At 47.9% G+C, this 20,536-nt stretch overlaps 1 pseudogene; it reads right to left on the minus strand.

The window, feature by feature from the left end:
- Window positions 1-14,224: 14,224 nt before the first annotated feature.
- Window positions 14,225-14,802, minus strand: LOC123048958 (ethylene-responsive transcription factor RAP2-2-like; annotated as a pseudogene).
- Window positions 14,803-20,536: the final 5,734 nt, after the last annotated feature.

A 20,536-nucleotide genomic window follows, 5' to 3' on the forward strand; every position in this document is an offset into this window, starting at 1 on the left:
TCCAGCGCCACCTGGATCTTCATGGCGGAGTCGGCGTTGGCGTACTTGTCCGCCGTCACCATGAGCGCGGCCATGGTGGCCGGCTCGGAGCGTAAGAGCTTGTGCTTGAGGAGGGTGCCGTCTCGGCACCCGCTGACGAAGTACTGGATCGCCTGGACTTCATGGACGCCCTCGCAGCTGTTTCGGAGCTCGGTCCAGCGTGCGAGGTACTCGCGACCGGTCTCCGTATGCCCTTGCACGCACATGGCGAGCTGGCTAGGGCGGCCGGGTCGCTTATAGGTCCCCGTGAAGTTGCGAACGAAGGCTTCCTCGAAATCCACCCACGTGTTGATGCTGCCCATCGGCAGGCTGTTCAACCACGTGCGGGCCGACCCTTGGAGCATGAGCGGTGCGTAGCGCACGGCGAGACGACAATTGGTACCGGTGATGCCAATGGCCGTGGTGTAGTCGGTGAGCCAGTCTTCTGGCTTCACCGTCCCGTTGTACTTGGGGGTGTCGCGGGGGAGCATGAACCCTTTGGGGAAGGGCTCCTCCCGGATGCGCGGGCCGAAGCACGCTGGGCCGATAGCGCCGCTCTCCTCCACTTCCAGGGAGCGAGCGAGCTGATCGAGGCGGTGGTGAGCGTCGGTGCCGTCGATCGCGCGCGGGCCGAGTCGACTTGCGGCCAGGCCACAGGGGGCCGGGTCGGTTGGAGCCGGACATCGGCCATGCTGGCCGGGCCCGCGCTGGGTCTCCAGGACGGGCTCGTTGCCCAATCCGCCGGCGGCCGTAGCAGCCGGAACGCGCTGAGTCCGGGCTTGGCCGGAGTGCGCCTCGCCGGGTGGCGAGGAAGCGGTGTGCAGAAGTTCGCCGGGCCCGCCAAGGCGGGCGGAGCCGGATCCCGCCGGCTTGGCGAGCTGGTTGAGGCGGTCCTGCTGGGTGTTGGCGGCGTGGAGGAGTTCACGCATCCGCCCGATGCGCTCTTTCAGCTCCTCACCCGCGAGCTGGTCCAGGCCGACCGCGGCTGCCTGGGCCGCGCGCATGTTCTTCACTGAGTTCTCGTAGACGGTTGGGACGGCGCCGAGGGCCCGGCCGATCGCTCCTCCCCGGGCACGCACATCGGCGACCCGGCTTGGCTCGGCTGCGGCGGGCGTGAATCCATAGGCGGCGCCGCGCTCCAGCTGAGCGGCGCCCAGGCGAAAATAAGTGGCGGCGAGCGTCTCAGATAGGTCCAGCATCTGCTGGCGCCTTTCCTCGAGCTGGGTTCGGGCCTCAGCGACGTTGGTGGCATCGACGTCGGCGCCGATGGGGATGCGGAGGCTCTGCATCGCGGCGGGCAACGGATCGGACGGCTCGATCCGATCTGCTGCGGCCCTGGCCTCGGCAGCCTTCCTCGTCTTGCTCGACGAGGAGGAGGCGCCGTCGCCGGTGACGAAGACCTCCACATGGACGCCCATTGCCCCGGCGGAAACGCCGCCGCCGAGGGAGAGGGGAGAGTCGGAGTAGCTGAGCACCTCGCTGGGGTACTCGTCGGCCGCGAACGCATCGGAGATGCGCAGCGCGGCGAAGGAGGCGGCGAGCGCGACGACGACGTCGTCCGCCAGAGCGACGGACTCGTCGGCGTAGGAGAAGGGCCTCTTCCGAAGCATGCTCCCGGTCAGCTCCTCGAGCTGCCCCACGGTGGGCACCAACTGTCGTGGTGGGCGCACGGCAGATGCCAACAGATGGCTAAAGAGAGGAGGAGGCTCGAGGGCGCTGGTGGGCTCCAGAGGCGAGGTTGGCATGAGCGGGTGCGGGACGCCGGACATACCCAGGTTCGGGGCTCTCCGGAGAGATAATACCCCTAGTCCTGCCGAGTGTAGTTGGATGATCGATAGCTGTATGAAGGAGGAAGGAAGCTGGCCAAGGCTTGGGCTGCTCCTTCTCTCCGGTGTTGCTGTTTTGTGGCTAGTCCTTCTGCTTCGCCTCTTGAATGATCATGGGCTCCCGGGGGTTTTATAGTCCAACCCCTCGGGGATACAATGGTAATGTTATAAGTCGGTGGATCCGTGTAGTCGGTGTCCGAGGTCCCGGGCTGGGCCCCGCTGAGGGCTTGTGGTTCGCCGAGTTCCCCTAGGTGCGGGCCCCGCAAGCCCAGGGGGACTGTGCGTCGTCTTGTCAATCATCAGGGCGTGGCCGAGTCGAGCCGCGTACAGTGCTCTCCGTCAGGTCGCCGCTTGTTGTCGTCAGCGGTGAGGGTGGGGGCACTGTTGCCACGCCAGCCCTGGTCAGCGGGTAGGTGAGGGGCACTGTTGCCACGTTCCTGCTGACCAGAGGCATGGGCGGGGCACTGTTGCCTCAGTCATCGTTGATTGAAGTCTTGTCCCCATCATACGGCCTAGATGGGACGGGAGTTGACCCGCGGCTGGATTGCGTAGCATGCCATGGGTGGCGCTGGCTTGGTGAGGAGGCCTTGGTCGTGCCGGGTTCGGCTGTCTTGCGCCAGTTGTTGGGGCCGAGTCGACGTGTCTTGCCGGGTCGGCTAGTCTGGCCGGCTTGGGGGGCTTGGCCGGGTCGAGCGACCCGGCCAAGCGCGCGCCGGTATTGAGGGGCGGTGGCAGCCCCGTTGTTTTTGAAGAGGATCCGGGTTCCGTTGCCTGCCCGGGGTCCATCCCCCCGACAATCATCATCAGCAACGATCCTCTCATCGGGAGGGGGTCAATCTCCATCAACATCTTCACCAGCACCCTCTCCTCTAAAACCCTAGTTCATATGTTGTATCCAATCTTTGTCCCAAAGCCTCAGATTGGTACCTGTGGGTTGCTAGTAGTGTTGATTACTCCTTGTAGTTGAGGCTAGTTGGTTTATTTGGTGGAAGATCATATGTTCAGATCCATTATTTGTATTAATACCCCTCTGATTATGAACATGAATATGATTTGTGAGTAGTTACGTTTGTTCCTGAGGACATGGGAGAAGTCTTGCTATTAGTAGTCATGTGAATCTGGTATTCGTTCGATATTTTGATGAGATGTATGTTGTCTTTCCTCTAGTGGTGTTATGTGAACGTCGACTACATGACACTTCACCGTTGTTTGGGCCTAGAGGAAGACATTGGGAAGTAATAAGTAGATGATGGGTTGCTAGAGTGACAGAAGATTAAACCCTAGTTTATGCGTTGCTTCGTAAGGGGCTGATTTGGATCCATATGTTTCATGCTATGGTTAGGTTTACCTTAATACTTCTTTTGTAGTTGAGGATGCTTGCAATAGGGGTTAATCATAAGTGGGATTCTTGTCCAAGTAAGGACAACACCCAAGCACCGGTCCACCCACATATCAAATTATCAAAGTAACGAACGCGAATCAAATGAGCGTGATGAAAACTAGCTTGACGATAATTCCCATGTGTCCTCGGGAGCGTTTTCCTTCATATAAGAGTTTGTCCAGGCTTGTCCTTTGCTACAAAAAGGATTAGGCCATCTTGCTGCACCTTATTTACTTTCATTACTTGTTACTAGTTGCAAATTACCTTATCACAAAACTATCTGTTACCGATAATTTCAGTGCTTGCAGAGAATACCTTACTGAAAACCGCTTATCATTTCCTTCTGCTCCTCGTTGGGTTCGACACTCTTACTTATCGAAAGGACTACGGTAGATCCCCTATACTTGTGGGTCATCATAGCCCCACCAGCTAAGAAGGCTAAAGCAACAAAGTCTCGCGGTACGGGACGCCATAAGAAACAGACATCAGAAGAGCTACTCCAACTAGATGAGTCGGAGGTAGAACTTGACTCCCTTAATCTGCTTTTTATGCAACTTATTGATGCTGATTCCTCTCAGGACGAGGTGGAAACAAGCCAGGCCAACAACACATAAGTAATTCCTATCTCCTCCGACTCAGAACCCTTGCCAGGAAAGAAAACACGGTGGGTCATCAGGAAAGTAAGATTTTTCTCACCCTCCCGCTTACTTGGACCCCAACTTTCTTTTGAAGAAACAACAACACGATTCTAGGCGTCAGACCCAGAGCGGTGGCTCTGAAGATCTCGTGGCCGGTTTGCCCCACACGACGGCTCCTCGAAAACGTTGCAATGAGGTGCCTCATACCCCGACTCTATCCCTTCGAAAAGCCGGTCTCATACGTCAACCTCTTAATCCTTCTAACTCCAACTACCAGGGAACACCTCCATCCTCTTCCGACTCAACTGGAACAGAGCTGCCTGCCTTCATTGTTAACCCGGGGTAAGTACTTGCATTTATTAACAAAAAGCTTGTTATTATATACTCCAATGTTGAGGATATCGCTTATCGTTATCGTCTCGGTCAGCTAGAGATTAGAGATTAATCAAAAATCGACCGATTAATCGATTTTATCGGTCGACTATTAATCGGATGTTTTTTTTGCAAATCTCAGGTTCCCAACACTAAAATACGCTATATTCAACACCAAAACAATATTTGACAGAAGTGTTACCTTGATTTCTAGCCTTTGAATCCTCGTATAATGACAAACAAAATAGGATAATAGTACATATTCTTTAACAAGGTCCACAAAACATAAATAAACATAGTTTTTGCAAACATAGTGCTATGAATAGGTTTGATTTATCAGTAGATTCCTGATAAATCGCTTGTCAGGACAATAAATCGGTCCAAAAGATAAACGACAAACATAAGGCATAATCTTATCGGTCACCCCCGATTAGCGATAAATCGGAAGATTTCTTGAACAGTGATATACTCATAAGCCTTTATATCCTTGTCCTAGGGTCAAAGCAAAAACTGGCAATAAGCAAAAGGTGGGCGGCTCTTCCAAGGCCCCCAAGGTCTCTGAGCTGGAGAAAGAGGTGTTGAAAGCCCTTGAGGTCCCACTCCAAAATCCTGAAGACCCTGTTGATCAGCAAAAAGATCCGCTGTCGCAGAATGATGCAACACCTTCTGAGGCCATGGATACTGATGCTGACCCAGTAGCTAGCCCTGATCCACCAAGTCCCACTCTTATCAAACCAGCTGAAGAAATCCCTTCTGAAAAGAGCACTGATGATATTACTATCACTAGGACGGCTTATACGGCGCCAGGAGCCTCCACTGTGCTAACTAAGCACACTACCAAACAAGAAGCGCCTTCATTGGAGAAAGGCAAGATGAAGTTGGATCTGCAAGAGTATGCAAAGTTCAATGGAGGAAAGTTGCACGCGGGTTACCTAAGCCACCTTCATACAAGCCGTGACACGGAGGCCGGCTTAGTGAATATGATGAAACAGAAATATGAGGTATGAACTTAATCCCATTCTGTCTTGCTCATATATACTCATGTAGCCCCCAAGGGCCGGCTTATCTTGGTGAGATGAGCCGAGTCTTTGAAATGACCACTTTGCAAAGATCCGCGCGTAGACCCCAAGTCTTGATCATAGGAAAGCTCCTTGAATATGTTTAAGACTTTGTAGAACAACATAGAAACTCCAAAGCATAGCCCCCAAGGGCCGGATTATCATGCAAATGATAAGCCGGTTCTTGAAACTTGTATTTGCAGAAAAACCATTATGTAGCCCCCAAGGGCCGGCTTATCTGTGAGCCGGGTCAAAAATTTAAAATGACCTACATTAGCCCCCAAGTGCCAAGTATATTGCTTGCAATGTGCTTGGGACTTGAATAATTGTACCATAACCAATTTGCCCAATGCTGATCTGTAACTATGATTTCAACTTCGTCTTGGAGGAAGCTTTAAGCCTGAAGGAGTCGGAGCTTGGTGACTTGAAGAAAAACGTGGAATTTCAACAGGTTGAAACCATCAAAGCTGAACCAAAGTTTAAACAGTCTTGTATGAGAAATGAAAGAATCAAGGTCGACTTTGATGCCAAAAGAGCTGCCTGGGATATTGAAAAGGCTGATTTATTGAAGCATGCAGAAGATGCTGAGAAACAGCTTAAGCTGGTCACTCAAGAGCTTGCCGACTTAAAACAACACATATATCAAATGACAGCCGCCATATTTGGTAAGTATGAAGCTTGTACTCAACTTAAGCAACTCATAATCATTTAAGGTGCTTTTAACTCGCATGGCAACTCAAAAGATTTGCTTTCTAACTCAACTGACTTGTTCCTTGTCTGTATGACAGGTGCCAGGAGTGTCAACCTTGGCCAAAATATGATGCTGAAGTTTAAAGCTGTCTCTTCACTAACGGAGAAGTTGTACGCTGTAAGCCTACGAACACTTGTCTCCATATCAAGCGGCAAGAAACCTCCGACACTCATCAAGACCGTAATAGATCATCTGTCAACGGTGTCAGCGCAGATTGAGGAGCTGAAACTCTCAGCCGCCCGTTTAGGATCCATCACCGCCTTAAGCCGGGAGAAAGCTTGGCAATCCGAGCTGGACCCAACAGAAATGGCTGGCGGGTGTCCAGAATATAATGATGATGGGTTGGTCTTCAGCGAGGCGGATTTTGCCAACGCGTCAGAGAGATAAGGCCTATGGCATGTCAACTTGCCCAAGAGCTGGAACTGACAAAGTGCCAGGCGGCTTATGAATCCAACAACACTCGTATCAAGCCGCCTTCTCATGAAATTGTGGACTTAACTCCTCAAAGGCATAAGCACATTATTGCCCCTGACACCGACCCTTCTCTTATCCTTAACGACGAAGTAACCTTTGAGGCGTTAACTGGCATCGACTGGACGTCGAACAAACTCCAGATTTTATAGCTGGAGGAATCTTTCTGTTAGAGAGTAGCGCCAAGATTGTATAGCAAACATCAGTCAACCTGAAGTGCACGAGAATGGCATAATGGGCAAATGCACAAGTTCTTCAGTTGTTCCCAATTATCATAAATGTCATCAAAGAGGAAAAGAATTTGATAATTTTGGCAAAAATGAGTCACGCTGCAGCATAATGAAGCTCACAAAAAATGCCAAGTGCCCAAAACTATCATACTATTGGTCCATTTCGTCAAATTATCAAAATTATCATAATATGCTTTTTTAGGGAAAAGACCTTAGTAACAAGTAGTACAAGCTATTACATTCTATGTTGCATCAGGGAAATGAGGAGTTTTCCCCTAGGACACGCCTAGGGTTCCCTACGTCCCCTGGCGGCGCACTGCTAGGGCTCCCGATCTAGCTCAACTCACACATATTCTCACGTCTGATCCCCTCCTTAGGAGTACCTACGTGATCCCCTTAGTTTGGGACAGTCCGACGGTGATAGTGCATGGCTGAAACAGCAAAGGAAAAGGCAGCGCCGATGGCGGCGGCGGACCCGATGAACTCGGCGGCGGACAGAGCATCTGCTAGCGGAGATGGTTCTGGGTCTCGGGACTATGAAGCAATCTTGGAGGACATATTCAAAGGCCTAAACCTCCATGGCGAGGGAGAGGAGGAACTAGATCTCTCAGGTGAGATTGAAGGGTTGATTGCTGAGACAAGATGGATAGCAATTTTTAAGGTTCATACCCAAAAGCCGTTTAGCCATGTCTCACTGTTCAAGTCTATGCGAAACGCATGGGTGGCGGTACAGGGCGTAACCTTCAAACCGAAGGGTGATAACTTGTTCTTGGCCCAGTTCTTGTGCTTGGGTGATTGGAACCGTGTCATGAACGGTGGTCTGTGGCTGTTTCGTAACTCAGCTGTGGTTCTGGAGGAGTACGACGGCTTGACTAATGTGCAAGAATATAAGCTTGACCGTATCCCGGTGTGGGCAAGGATCATGGGAATCCCTGAGGGGCTCATGAAGAAAACAGAGATAGCGGAGAAGATCGCCAAAAAGGTTGGAATTCCCCCAATTAAGGTTATTGTCAATGAAGGCCGAATAAACCCAACAAAGTATCCGCGGGCTCGAGTTTTTATAAAACTGGATACACCACTTGTTCGCTTTGTTCCTCTAACTCTGAAGGAGAAAAAAAGTATCCGGTTGAATATGAAAAGCTTCCTGACTTTTGTGAGTTTTGCGGTCTGATAGGCCATACAATTACAGAATGTGGCGATGGTATACATCCGGCTGAGGACTATGAGTGGGGAGATTGGCAGACGAGGTGCTCGTGGAGGTGGTACAGCTGGTAGAGGATGGGGCTTTGGCAGAGGGCGTGGTAACCCGGGTGAGGCACACACACAGGAAAACAATGAGATGGAAGTTGATCCAGATGGGAATCGAAACCCAGGGGCCATTGTACCCATAGCTCGGAAAAGATTGATAGGCCAAGACGGCAACATTATTGGGCATGGTGGTGCTGGCATGTAGCAACCCAACCTCAGACGGCCAAGTCTCTGTGCTTAAGTGTCATCCCTGGATCGGTATGCTGACACACACAATACTTGAGGATTTATAACAAAGGTAAATCACATGTATAAAGTAACGTAAATACTATTACCTCAATCCATATAGCGGAAGTAACAACAAGGTTTTGGGTTCCCATCAATACCAACGGCAAAGTTGAGTGTAGAAAACGTAACCCTAACGTATCACTTACTCGTCGTAAGAATCCTGCAACATGAGATGTTGCAGCCACAAAGGGTCAGTACATTGAATGTACTGGCAAATTCACACCATAGGATAATGATGAATAATAGCTATCACTACATGCATATTTGGCTGGTGGAAAGCTCTAAGTTTATTTTTGCATAAAGCCAATTTTTCCCTACTGCAAAGGAATATATTTTATTTAACTACAAAGTTTGTTGAAATATTAAGAAGGTTCCTCCAACTCAATCCCAAAATAATAATCATTAACCCAATCAAATTAATTAAATAAAGTGTTGAGATCAACATGATAATTTAAGAACCAGATACTCAAGATGTCCATAACCGAGGACACGGCTAACCATGATTAGTTTGTACACTCTGCAGAGGTTTGCGCACTTTTCCCCACAAGACTCGATCTCCTCCGTTGAATTTCTTGCACTACATGGCGTTTGAGGAACGGATGACCGAGACAACGTCTTTCAGAAGCACTAACTCTTTACTCTGGGTGGACAGTTACACCTACTTTCCCCTACATCTGCTAGCCCATCACTAAAAGAGGTCATGCAACATACTCAACTATGCTAGAGCCCATAATAGCTTGTGGTTGCACACGGAAGTTTCTAGCATGAATAATCTTATGATCCCTTTGAGCCTGGGTGGCATTCCATAGGGTGATCACACGGGTCCTCCGGGATCCCCTTGGGCAAGCACTGGGTTCTCCAGGTGCCCGGGCAGACCACTGGGTACTCCAGGGTGCCCCTACCATTCCACCCAGATGTGTATTAAAGTAGCCACCTTAAGTTAACCATTAAATAATAATTCTCACATCTGTCATGAATCACTCAACCAATCCATGTCTACGAGCTTAGCGGAGCAGTATGAGCATAACGTAGAAGTAACTCCCAAGGTTTGAATGCAGGACAATAGGTTCCTACCTCATCAACTACTTCCCAATACCCACATGTCATCAAGTCCTAACCATGCAGTATTCGAGGGTTGAAACTAATGCATAAAAAAACTGGGTATGAAAGGGATATGATCAAAGTGTGAACTTGCCTCGTACTGTTGATGAAGATGATTCACACTCATAACTCCTGATAGTTCTACTCGTCACACTCCGGTCAATCTATCGTGAGCAAGCAATAGTAACCACACATAAGCAATCACTCAAAAGATCGAAAAGAACGAAGAAAACAATTCGGAAAGCTTCAACACCAAGCAAATAACTCTTGCAACAGAAAACAATTTCTAACAGTACCAAAATTAAGTGAATTTGGCCTTATCACAAAGTTAGGTCAAGAGCTTTAATTTGCAAAAAAGAATCAACTCAAACGGAGTTATAAAACTCGAGTTACGATCAAACGAAGTTCAAATACAAATCTGTTTGAATTCAAATTTTAAAACTTCCAAAAATATGTTTAAGTTATTTTACTGGATAGAGGAGATCATAACGAAGAAGTGGGCGTTGGTTTCGTTGGATTTGCATAAACGAGCGAAAAGTAGTGATAGATTGAAAAGCAGGGGCTAAACTATAAGAATAGAACTACGGATAGGTCCCTGGCCAAAATAAAACAGAGAAAGAAAAACTTATCAGACGAACGTTCGCTACAGAAGCATAAGCGACGAATTCGTCCACTACAGAGGCCTAACCAGTGAACGTTCGCTAATTAGGCGATACCGTTTCGAAAAGAAAAAAAAACCAGCTAGATCTAATCCTAACCGTGGAAAGAGAATCGGATGGCCGAGAAGCAGCGGCGGCTTACCGCGGCGACGGGGCGGCGTCGACGGCGAGGAAGACGGCGGCGGGGGCTCGGGTTCGAACGGGACGGCGGCTCCGGGGCTCGGCGACGACGGCGGAGTGGATGGGGAGGTGCGGCCCGTCGAGGCGAAGGCGATGGCGGCGTCAGCGGCGGTCGAGGGAGACGGGATGGAGCGGGGCGACGCGAGGCGGATCTCGTCGGCGGCGGTTTCCAGCGAGCGCGGCGGCGAGTTGAGGCGCTTCGGGTTGGCGAAGAGAAGAGGGTCGGGGACTCGGTATTTATGGAGGGGCGAGGCGGTGACTTGGGCGAGGAGGCAGAGCGAGGGAGGGAGTCCGGGGCGAATACGGCGGCGGCCGGCAACGCGTGCTGGAGGCGGACTCCGGCGGGAGGTCGGGGACGCACAGGCGTCGGGCTGGGCCGCGGCCTGGCTGAGCTGGGCCGGCCCAGTTCGACGAAGAAGTTTAAAAAAACAGACCAGAGAATAAAAACAGAAAAAGAAATAAAAATAAAAAATATTATATAGGCATATAATATATCAAAGTTTTCAGAAAAATATTTTCTGCCACATGAACATTTTTCTAACGTCAAACAAAATCTACAAAAATTCAAATAAAGCAAAAAGTGCTACAACTCTAATAAAATCCAATGAAAATCATTTTAAAAATACCGAAATGATTTCAAATTTATTTCTCTCCAATTTTTCTGATGTAGGGAATCATTTTACCATATTTTCCATATATTTTATTTTTGGAGAAAAATAATTTGAATAAAAACCAAAATAACTCCAAATTGAAAATGATTTCAAAGAGGCGTTAAATTTGGTTTCTTTGAAACTTCCAACTCATATTTCATATAATTTAAAGAAGTCATTTTATCTTCTCTCACTACTAGGAAAAGGCTAATTAGTGGCGCACCTGTTTTTGCTATTAATGGCGCACTACAGGTGCGCCACTATTATCACGACATTAATAACAAAATAGTAATAGCGCACCTCTGGTGCGCCATTAGTATCTCAAATAGTAATGGCGCACCTATAGTGCGTCATTACTAACAATTTTTTTTAAAAAAAATTTCAGAAAAGTTTTTTTCAAAAAAAAAATTAAATTTTTTCAATTTTTTTTCTTTTTTTCTTAATCTCGGGTCACTATGGCTTAATCTCAGGTCAATATGCTTAATCTCAAGTCAAATCGGACTCTGTGGTCAAACTTCCCGGAAGGTCACCCGTCCTCACACTACTCCAGGCCGAGCACGCTTAACTTCGCAGTTCTATCCAACCCCGGCACCAGCTCACTTCACAAGCACTTGTTGATATACCTATCATATCAATCCTATTAAACCTTGTTGATTTCTAGGAATTTGTTCATGTTCATGAGTGTGATGAAATTTTGAAAAAGTATTTCAAACTTTCCGGTCATATTACGTATCATATTTTGGAAAAAAAAATTCCAAATTTGTTTTTGAAACCAAATTTTGTTTCTGTTACTAGTGGCGCACCTACCAAACGGTGCACCACTAGTAAGTTTGAATTTTTTTTCATTTCCCCCCTCTAGATATTAAAAGCCCCGTATCTTTCGTTTTGTTAAGTTTTTGGGGATTTTGAAGATGTTGAACGAGGTTCCCCAGTTCAATTCGTATGTAACTTTTCGAGTAGATGATTTTTCATATAAAAAACTTTTAAATCCGAGTTCGTATGCAAAAGTTATGCTCATTTTACTAAATTCCAGAGAGATTTTGCAAATAAAGTCGAAATTCATATTTGTAAATTTTCCCAACAACTAGACCACATATCACATGGGAAACTTATTTTCTTTTATTTTTTTGACATTTCCAACATTTTCTTTTATTTTTTAAAAAACTGAAAAGGCGGTCAACCGGGGGGGGGGGGGGGGGTGTGCGCATTTAGCACCAGGGTTACTAATGGCGCACCTGGTGTGTGATGCACTATCCCATGGTGCACCACTACTAACAATTTTTTTATTTTTTTAACTACTAATTGCGCACGGTGGGTGTGGTGCGCCATTACTATGTCAACTAGTAATGGCGCACTATCCCCTGATGCGCCACTGCTAACAAATTTTTTTATTTTTTTTCAAAACTACTAATGGCGCATCACACACCAGGTGCGCCATTAGTAATATTTCAATAATGGCGCACCTGTATCTGGTGCGCCACTGCTATATAGCAGTGGCGCACCACATACATGGTGCGCCATTAATGTCCATATCATCTATAGCCCTTTTCCTAGTAGTGTCTCGTGAAATTCATTGAGTTGCATAAAGTTTCTGAGTTAAAAAATATTTTTAAATAAAATTCAAATATTTTCAAAAACCCTTTTCATTTTAATTTAAATGGAAGAAGTCATATCATCTTCTCTCTAGGGTTTTGTATTTGAAAAAAATTTGAATTCACGGAGATCATAAATGCAAAAATGAAAGTTTGGGAAAGTCCTTTTATTCCCTCTCATTTAACTTTTAAAAGTTTCAAATTTCACTCACTTTCAGTCAATCAATCACACAATCAATCAAACAAACAATCAAATCTATATATTTATTATAACATTCCAAAATTTAGAATTTTAGAATGTTACATGGCAATACAACTAGTTTCCTCTCGGGTGCTGTACCACCCCCAGGCTTTGTTAATGATAAGGTCAACTTACTGGAAATATAGCAACTGAAGCTGTTGATAAGAGCTTAATGAGTACACCTCAAAAGATACACAATCCGAAGAGACTTAAGGCAACAAATGAGGGTGAGACAAGTTCAAACAGTATATCGGCGACACCCCTTGAGGGTGCTCGCCGGGAGCAATGAAACTCATTAGTTGGAACTGTCGGGGTATCCTCGGGGCCCCGACAGTTTGTTCGCTTCTGGACATCCAGAGGCGGCATGAACGGATGCGTTTTTCTTGTCCGAAACGCATTTGGATGAAACAAGGGCGGGAGAGCTGATGAGGAAACTGCGCACGGACGAAATGATTGTTGCTCCCAGTGTGGATGGAAGAAAGGGTGGACTGCTACTAGCCTGGAAGGAGGTGAGGATCTATTCCTGGGCTTCTACCCTAGATTTTATCGATGTTTCGGTGGAGGAGGATAACGGGGATATGTGGAGGCTTACTTACGGTGAGCCGAGCTGAGATAACAAAGACCGTATGTACCGTTTACTACGAGATCTTCATGCACAATCCAATTTACCGTGGGCAGTAATAGGTGACTTTAACGAGATTTTGTTCTCGTCGGAGAAGGAGGGCGGGGCCCCACGACCCCACTCCCGCCTCCAAGCATTCCAAGACGCCTTGTCTGATTGTTCTCTAGAGGATTTGGGCTACGAGGGGGCCGATTCACATGGTTCCGTGGGGGACTGCGAGAGAGACTCGACCAAGCAGTATCAAACGCTGGATGGCTGCAGCTACACCGCCCTTGGGCGGGTTTATGCAATTTGGAGATGGGCAAGTCAGACCATCGACCTATCTGCTTGGATACTAAACACCTAGCCGGAGTGGCAGAAAGAAGGCCATCATACAGGAGGAATTTTGAAGCCCGCTGGCTCGCGGAGGAGACGGTAGAGGAGGTTGTGAAAACTGCATGGCGGAAGGCTGCCCAACGCGGTCTTGGACCGGGTACAAGAGCGAAACTAGCAGTTGTCCATCATGACAGGCATGCATGGGATCGGAGGGTGCTAAAGGAACCACGGTCCAGACTCAGAGCATCTCCAACAGTAGCGCGGCGCGCTAAAAACCCATATGCAGCGTGCGGATCGTCTGTTTTAGCGCGGCGCGGTGCGCTTTCTCCAGCAGCCGCTGCAAATTTTAGCGCGCGCGAGCCGCTCTAGCAGCCGCTGCAAAAAACTGCGCACGCGCTCTCGCACAAACAACATATGCACTCATATAAAAAAATATGCATAGATTAAAATAGATAAAAAAACGATACATAGATATTTCACAATGCGTACACAGTTCATCATAGCATAGATAGATAAAAAAAACTAGTCCAACACGAAAAAAAACTACGGTGCAACTAGATAAAAACTACGGTGCAACTAGAACCTACTCCGAGTCGTCCTCATCATCATCATCATTCTCGCTGGTGTTGTCCGAGGTATCGAGCCACGCATCTTCCCAACAAGGATCGTCTGAGTCAAAGAACGACTCCCCACCTGCGTTAACGAGATCAAACTGCGATATGGCCAGTGCCTTCCGCCGATGCCTGTCCGCCCGCTCTGCGCGGCGCCTTGCCGTCCTCTCTGCCCAGAAGGCGTTCTCGTTGGCGACGTCCTCCGGTGGCGCTGGCGCCACTCCGCCATGGCTCGCTTGTCCTCCTCGACGATGAGGAGGCGGCGCTGCCGCCAACGGTGTTCCTCACAGTCCTGGTCTGTTATAAGACAAGGCGGAGGGGCGACGGCCTGCACCTGCTCGCACGTCCAGACGTCCTGAAAGTTCATCTGCGCGCGAGGCCTCTGGAGGCTCCACGCCGCCGCGTCGTATACGCGGGCGGCCTCGTGCGTGGTCTCGAACGTGCCGAGGCCGAGGCGGACGTCGCCGGACCGAATCTCACCGTAGAAGGCACCGGAGGGGTGCTCACGGACACCACGGTAGCCCGAAGATTCCCGGCGGCGCGGCGGCATGCTGGCGTATCGGTGGCGGGGCGAGGAAGCGGCAGAGGAAGCAGAGGAAGCGGGGAGAGAGCGCGTGGCAATGTGGATAGCGATGGGAGGCCGCGTGGCGCGCGCAACAATTTATAGGCGCGCCGGAAGCGGTGCGCCAAATCTAGCGCGCGACCTCCCGCTTTTTCCCGCGCGCGAGTTTCCCGCCTCCGCTGGAGCGCGCGAAAACGTCCCGCGCACTAAAATGGTAGTTTACCGCGCGCGGGGGGTTTTTGCGGCCGCTGTTGGAGATGTTCTCAGGAATGCACATCGTGAGCTTGAGGCACTTATGAAGGCTAGCCCAACATCAAAGGTGCGGATGAAGCAAAAGGAATTATCTCTTTTTATAGAGAACCTGCTTGAACAAGATGAAATATACTGTGCACAAAGAGGAAAAGTAAATTGGCTACACCGGGTCGACCAGAATACAGTCTACTTTCATCAGTTTGCTTCGGCACGTCGGCGCAGGAATTTAATCAAGCAGCTTAAAAATAGTAATGATTGTTGGGTAGAACGTAAGGATAATCTTAAGCCTCTGATTAGGGACTACTTTCAAGGTCTCACATCTACTTCGGTTGTGGCGGATCAGGACATGTTAAATTCTATAAGACCTTTGGTGTCTAGTGAAATGAATAATATGCTTTTGGCTGAGTATGCCAGAGAAGATGTTCGCAAAGCTTTGTTCCAGATAGGTGATATGAAGGCTCCTGGCTCCTGACGGATGAGGTGCTCGATGCTATAAACAAAAAGAAGATCCCTTCAGGATGGAATTTTAGAAATGTTGTGCTAATTCCAAAGGTTGACAACCCAGAGTTAATTACACAATACAAGCATGTCAGTCTATGCAATGTGGTATATAAAATAATCTAAACAATGCTTGCAAATAGGTTGAAGCTAATACTTCCCGATATCATCTCTCCAACACAAAGTGCTTTTGTCCCAGGTAGACTCATTGCCGATAATGTGTTGGTAGCCTATGAGAGTTTTCATGCAATTAAGAAGAAAACTCATGGGTCTAATGGTTATTGTGCTGTCAAACTGGATATGAATAAAGCCTATGACCGAGTGGAATGTGGTTTCCCGGAGAAAATAATGTTGCGGATGGGATTTCATGCATATTGGGTGGAGCTTATTATGGAGTGTGTATCTTCAGTAAGTTACAGAGTCCGCTTTAATAATACTAAAACTGAAGAGAGGTCTAAGACAGGGAGATCCATTGTCTCCCTATTTATTCCTATTATGTTCTGAAGGACTAACAAGTTTATTAGCACGTGAACAAGAGATTGGAGGACTAGAGGGGGTTCGTGTTTGCAGAAATGCACCCCCTATTTCGCACTTGTTATTTGCGGATGATTCTTTAATCCTGATGAAGGCTGACTCACATAATGCAAGTACTCTTCAAAGGGTTCTTGATACATACTGTAGTAGCTCGGGACAACTTGTGAGTAATGCAAAATCAAGTACTTTTTTCAGCCCTAATACAAGTGTCCATACTAGAGAGAATGTTTGCAGAGAATTAAACATTGTGACAGAAGCTCTGTCTGACACATATTTGGGTCTCCCTACTATGGTTGGTGTGGATAGAAGTGACTGTTTTCATCACTTGGTTGATAAAGTGTGTCAGAGGCTGAAGGGTTGGAAAGAGAAAACACTCTCGATGCAAGGTAAAGAGATTTTGGTCAAATCTATAGCACATGCAATCCCATCTTATGCTATGTCTGTTTTTAAGCTACCTAAAGGGATTTGCAAGGCTATTACCGATGAAATTTCTGGTTTTTGGGTGGGAGATAATGAGGAGAAAAATAAGATGCAGACTTGGTTTTAGAGACCTGCACAGTTTTAATCTTGCTATATTAGCAAAACAGTACTGGCGACTAATCCAGAACCCAGACTCTTTGTGCACACAAGTGTTGAGGGCAAAATACTACCCGGATGGTGGCATTTTGAGAGCAAGTCCACAGAAAGGATCATCTTACACATGGCAAAGCATTGTTGCAGGTATCCAGACATTCAAGAGGGGCTATATTTGGCGTGTGGGAACGGGATTGAACATTGATATATGGCAGGACCCATGGATTCCATTGAGTGTGTCAAGAAGAGTTGTCACTGAGAGGGGTGCTACAATGCTCTCGAAAGTTGAAGAATTAATAAACCCACACACAGGACAATGGGACGAGGGTCTTATCCGAGATGCCTTCTCACCTGTTGATGCCTACAGGATTTTACAAATTCGTTTGAATGCCAATATGACAGAGGACTTTGTAGCGTGAAACTATACACGTTCAGGCACTTTTTCTATGAGGTCTGCTTATCATAAGGAATTTGAGCATCAACATGGAACACGTCTGATGAGAGCTGATGGTCAAGGGAGACAACAAATTAATCTTGTGTGGAATGATATATGGAGACTGAAAATACAAGGAAAGATCAAGCATTTTGCATGGAAAGTTCTACACGGTGCACTCCCATGCTTGGGAGCATTAGCAAATCGCCACATTCCATGTTCACCTCAATGCCCGGTATGCTTGATTGGCGATGAAGATATACAACACTGTTTGTTCAAATGCTGACGAGCGACCAAAGTTTGGGAACAGTTGGGCTTACTGCAAGATATTTGGAGGGCTGTTTTGGAAGATAGATCAGGGTCTATTACCATGGAAATTATCTCCAAACTAAAAGGCGCTGATGGAGAGATACCAAGGGCAGAACTCATTATCATAGCGGCACGGTATATATGGTGGCAACAACGACAAACAGTGAAGGGGACACAAGTTCAGACCCCCGAGAAAACTGCACTATCTATCAAAGTGTTAGCAACGAATTACATGAGATCACTCACGCCTAAAGGTCCAGTACGAAAGAGTGATCACATGTGGAAAAAACCAGGAAGTGGGATGGTGAAGATAAATGTTGACGCCTTCTTTTAGTATGAAACATTTTCGGGTGCTTGTGGTGCAGTGGCTCGTGATGAACGGGGTGATTTCATAACTGCAGCTGGTTGGTTTCTGCCTAATATATATGATGTGGATTCAGCATAGTGGATCGCAATAAGGAACGGAATGTACTTGACGAGTCAGATTGACCGTACTAGGGTGGAAATTGAGTCAGACTGCTCCTTTACTGTGGACGCTATTAACCAAATAGAGGACTATTTAGGACCTGAAGTCGCAACCATCACGGGGTGCAAACATCTGATCTTGGACTATGCAAAGATATCCTTCAAACATTGTTTCAGGGAGGCCAACAAGGTAGCAGACGAAATAGCAAAGTACTCCTTTAGTAATAGATCTTCAGTTTGCTGGGAGGATGAAATCCCTGATTTTATTTCTCATTTGATTGTAAATGACATGTCGATTATGTGAGGAATAAAATCTATTTGCCGTCAAGAAAAAGAGTAGTACAAGCTACAAACAAAGCAGGGTACCAGTTACCTCGACGTCTTAGAAAAAAAGGGATCGCGTCGACTCGGGTCGGGTGGCTCCGCCGCCGTCGCTCCAGGTCCACGCCACCCCTTTCTCCCCTCGCCGTCTTTGGCCGGTGGTTCGAGGCGGCGGGTTCTTGTGCGCGCCCTTCCTGCTCCCGCTCAGATCTGCCCCTATATGGATCTTACCTCGCCACGCCGGGTATGCGCTGCCGCCGGTTCGGTGTACTTCCCCAGCCATGGGACTCCTCACCAAGGGCCGCTGGACACTTTGGCTTGGGTTCCTCCTTGGTGTTGTTGCCAGCGGAGCTACATGTCCCATTCCAGCCCTGGTGCGTCACTGGTGTGCACCTCCTGGTGGCGCCTCCGTGCGTGCATGGTTTGCCCAAATCCAATACACCAGCGTGGATCCAATGGTGTGTTGCAGTTACAGTGCACTTGGACACGAATACGCCATCGTACGCAAATCCGCCCTTCGGCGGTATGGTCTACTGGGCCGACCAGATTGGGTAGGGCTCTCGTTGATGAGGTGGTGATGGTGTGCTCTATCATCGATGTTGGTTCATGGGGTGACTACTCCAGCCTGCGGCAGCGGCTTTGCGGCGGATTTTGATGACCACTAAAAGATCTTTGCGAGGATTTTCTCTCTTCAGATCCGGTGGTTACCTTCGGCAGTGAGATGTAATCTATGGACGGTGACTTACGCAAGGGTATGGTGTGCAGAGGTGACGGTCACACATCGTATGTAGCTGTTGGGATCAAGAAAAATTGATGGAAACAACACACGAGTGACTTTGATGATGATGCTTTTTCAGCACCCGGTCTTGAGCTTTGGGGTGAAAACTTAGGTCTGCCCCGAGTTGGTTATACCTTATAATAGGCAATGTTGTTGCACCTTTACCTTGTTGAAAGCATTGTTAGGATATGTTTAGATTGGTTCTTCTGGCTGAAAACCTAGAACCTGGCCTTGGTGGTTCGGTCCGGTGACGGCGGCGCTTGTGCGTCGCTCCCTTCCTAAAAGCATTGCCACTGAAGAACCTCGTCGTTCGTGTTGGGTCATGAGTATAGTTTGTGCGGCGCTTGTTGAAGGCATACTATCTACTCCCTCAATTTCTAAATATAAGGCTTTTTAGATATTTCAATGTAGACCACGTACAAAGCAAAACGAGTGAATCTACACTATAAAATACTTTCTCTGTTCCTAAATATTTGTCTTTCTAGAGATTTCAATAAGTGACTACATACGGAGCAAAATGAATGAATCTACACTCTAAAATATGTCTATATGCATCCGTATGTGATAGTCCATTTGAAATTTCTAAAAAGACAAATATTTAGGAACGGAGGGAGTATATTTTTTGAGAAAACACAAAAGCTTTGCATATCTTTGCATTGAAAAGATACAAGTTTAGTTACAAACATCTAAGGACGCGCTGGTTACAACATGATTAGTGCACATCTCAAGTTTGTGGCAGCACAAGCTAGAGGCCAGGTGCCCTAGCAGCCGCCCAAGAGCGGGCCTCGTCCTTGATCCTATCGAGTAGTGTATGCATAGATGGTGTTGCGTTGTCGAAGACACAACTGTTCCTATGCTTCCAAACCATCCAAGGCACAAGCAACGCATCGGATTTCAGGGCTTTGTGAAGGCTCGATGGCGTGTTCTCCCTGGCATGCTTCTACCAGTCCATGTGCGAGGGCTCGCAGGTGGGAATCGGGGCTGGAATGCGCAACCAGGCCAGGACCTCGTGCCATGCCTGGCGAGCGAAGGAACATTCCAACAGTAGGTGCCGGAGCCTTTTTGGCTCTTGATCGCATAGGAGACAACGAGGTTGCTATTGAAGTCCATGGCGAGCCAACCTCTCAGTAGTCCAACACCGGTCTTGGTTGGCCAACCAGTGGAATAATTTTACTCTCGGTGCCGCCACTAGTAGAAAAAGGGTCTAATGTTCAGCTCATTAGTCCTGATTTGTATTTGAGCCGGCACTAATGTGACCATTAGTGCCGGTTCCAACGACTAGGCGGGCTGCTCTCAGTAGTACCGGTTCGTGGCGAACCTTTAGCACCGGTTCGTGCCACGAACCGTTACTAAAGAAAGTGGTGGCAGGATATTGTCAGACTGGGGCCCCTCCAGCATCTTTAGTACCGGTTCGTGCCACGAACCGGTAGTAAAGGTACTCATATATAAACCCTTCGTCCACCCGCGATCGAGCTCCCTCTGTTCTCCCCCTTTCCCCCTCTCATCTTTGTTCTTCCCCTCTTCCTCGAGCTCATCACACATTTTGCCCAAATTTTGTC

The sequence above is a fragment of the Triticum aestivum genome, chromosome 2D, assembly GCF_018294505.1.
Source record: "Triticum aestivum cultivar Chinese Spring chromosome 2D, IWGSC CS RefSeq v2.1, whole genome shotgun sequence".
NCBI classification, from domain to species: Eukaryota; Viridiplantae; Streptophyta; class Magnoliopsida; order Poales; family Poaceae; genus Triticum; species Triticum aestivum.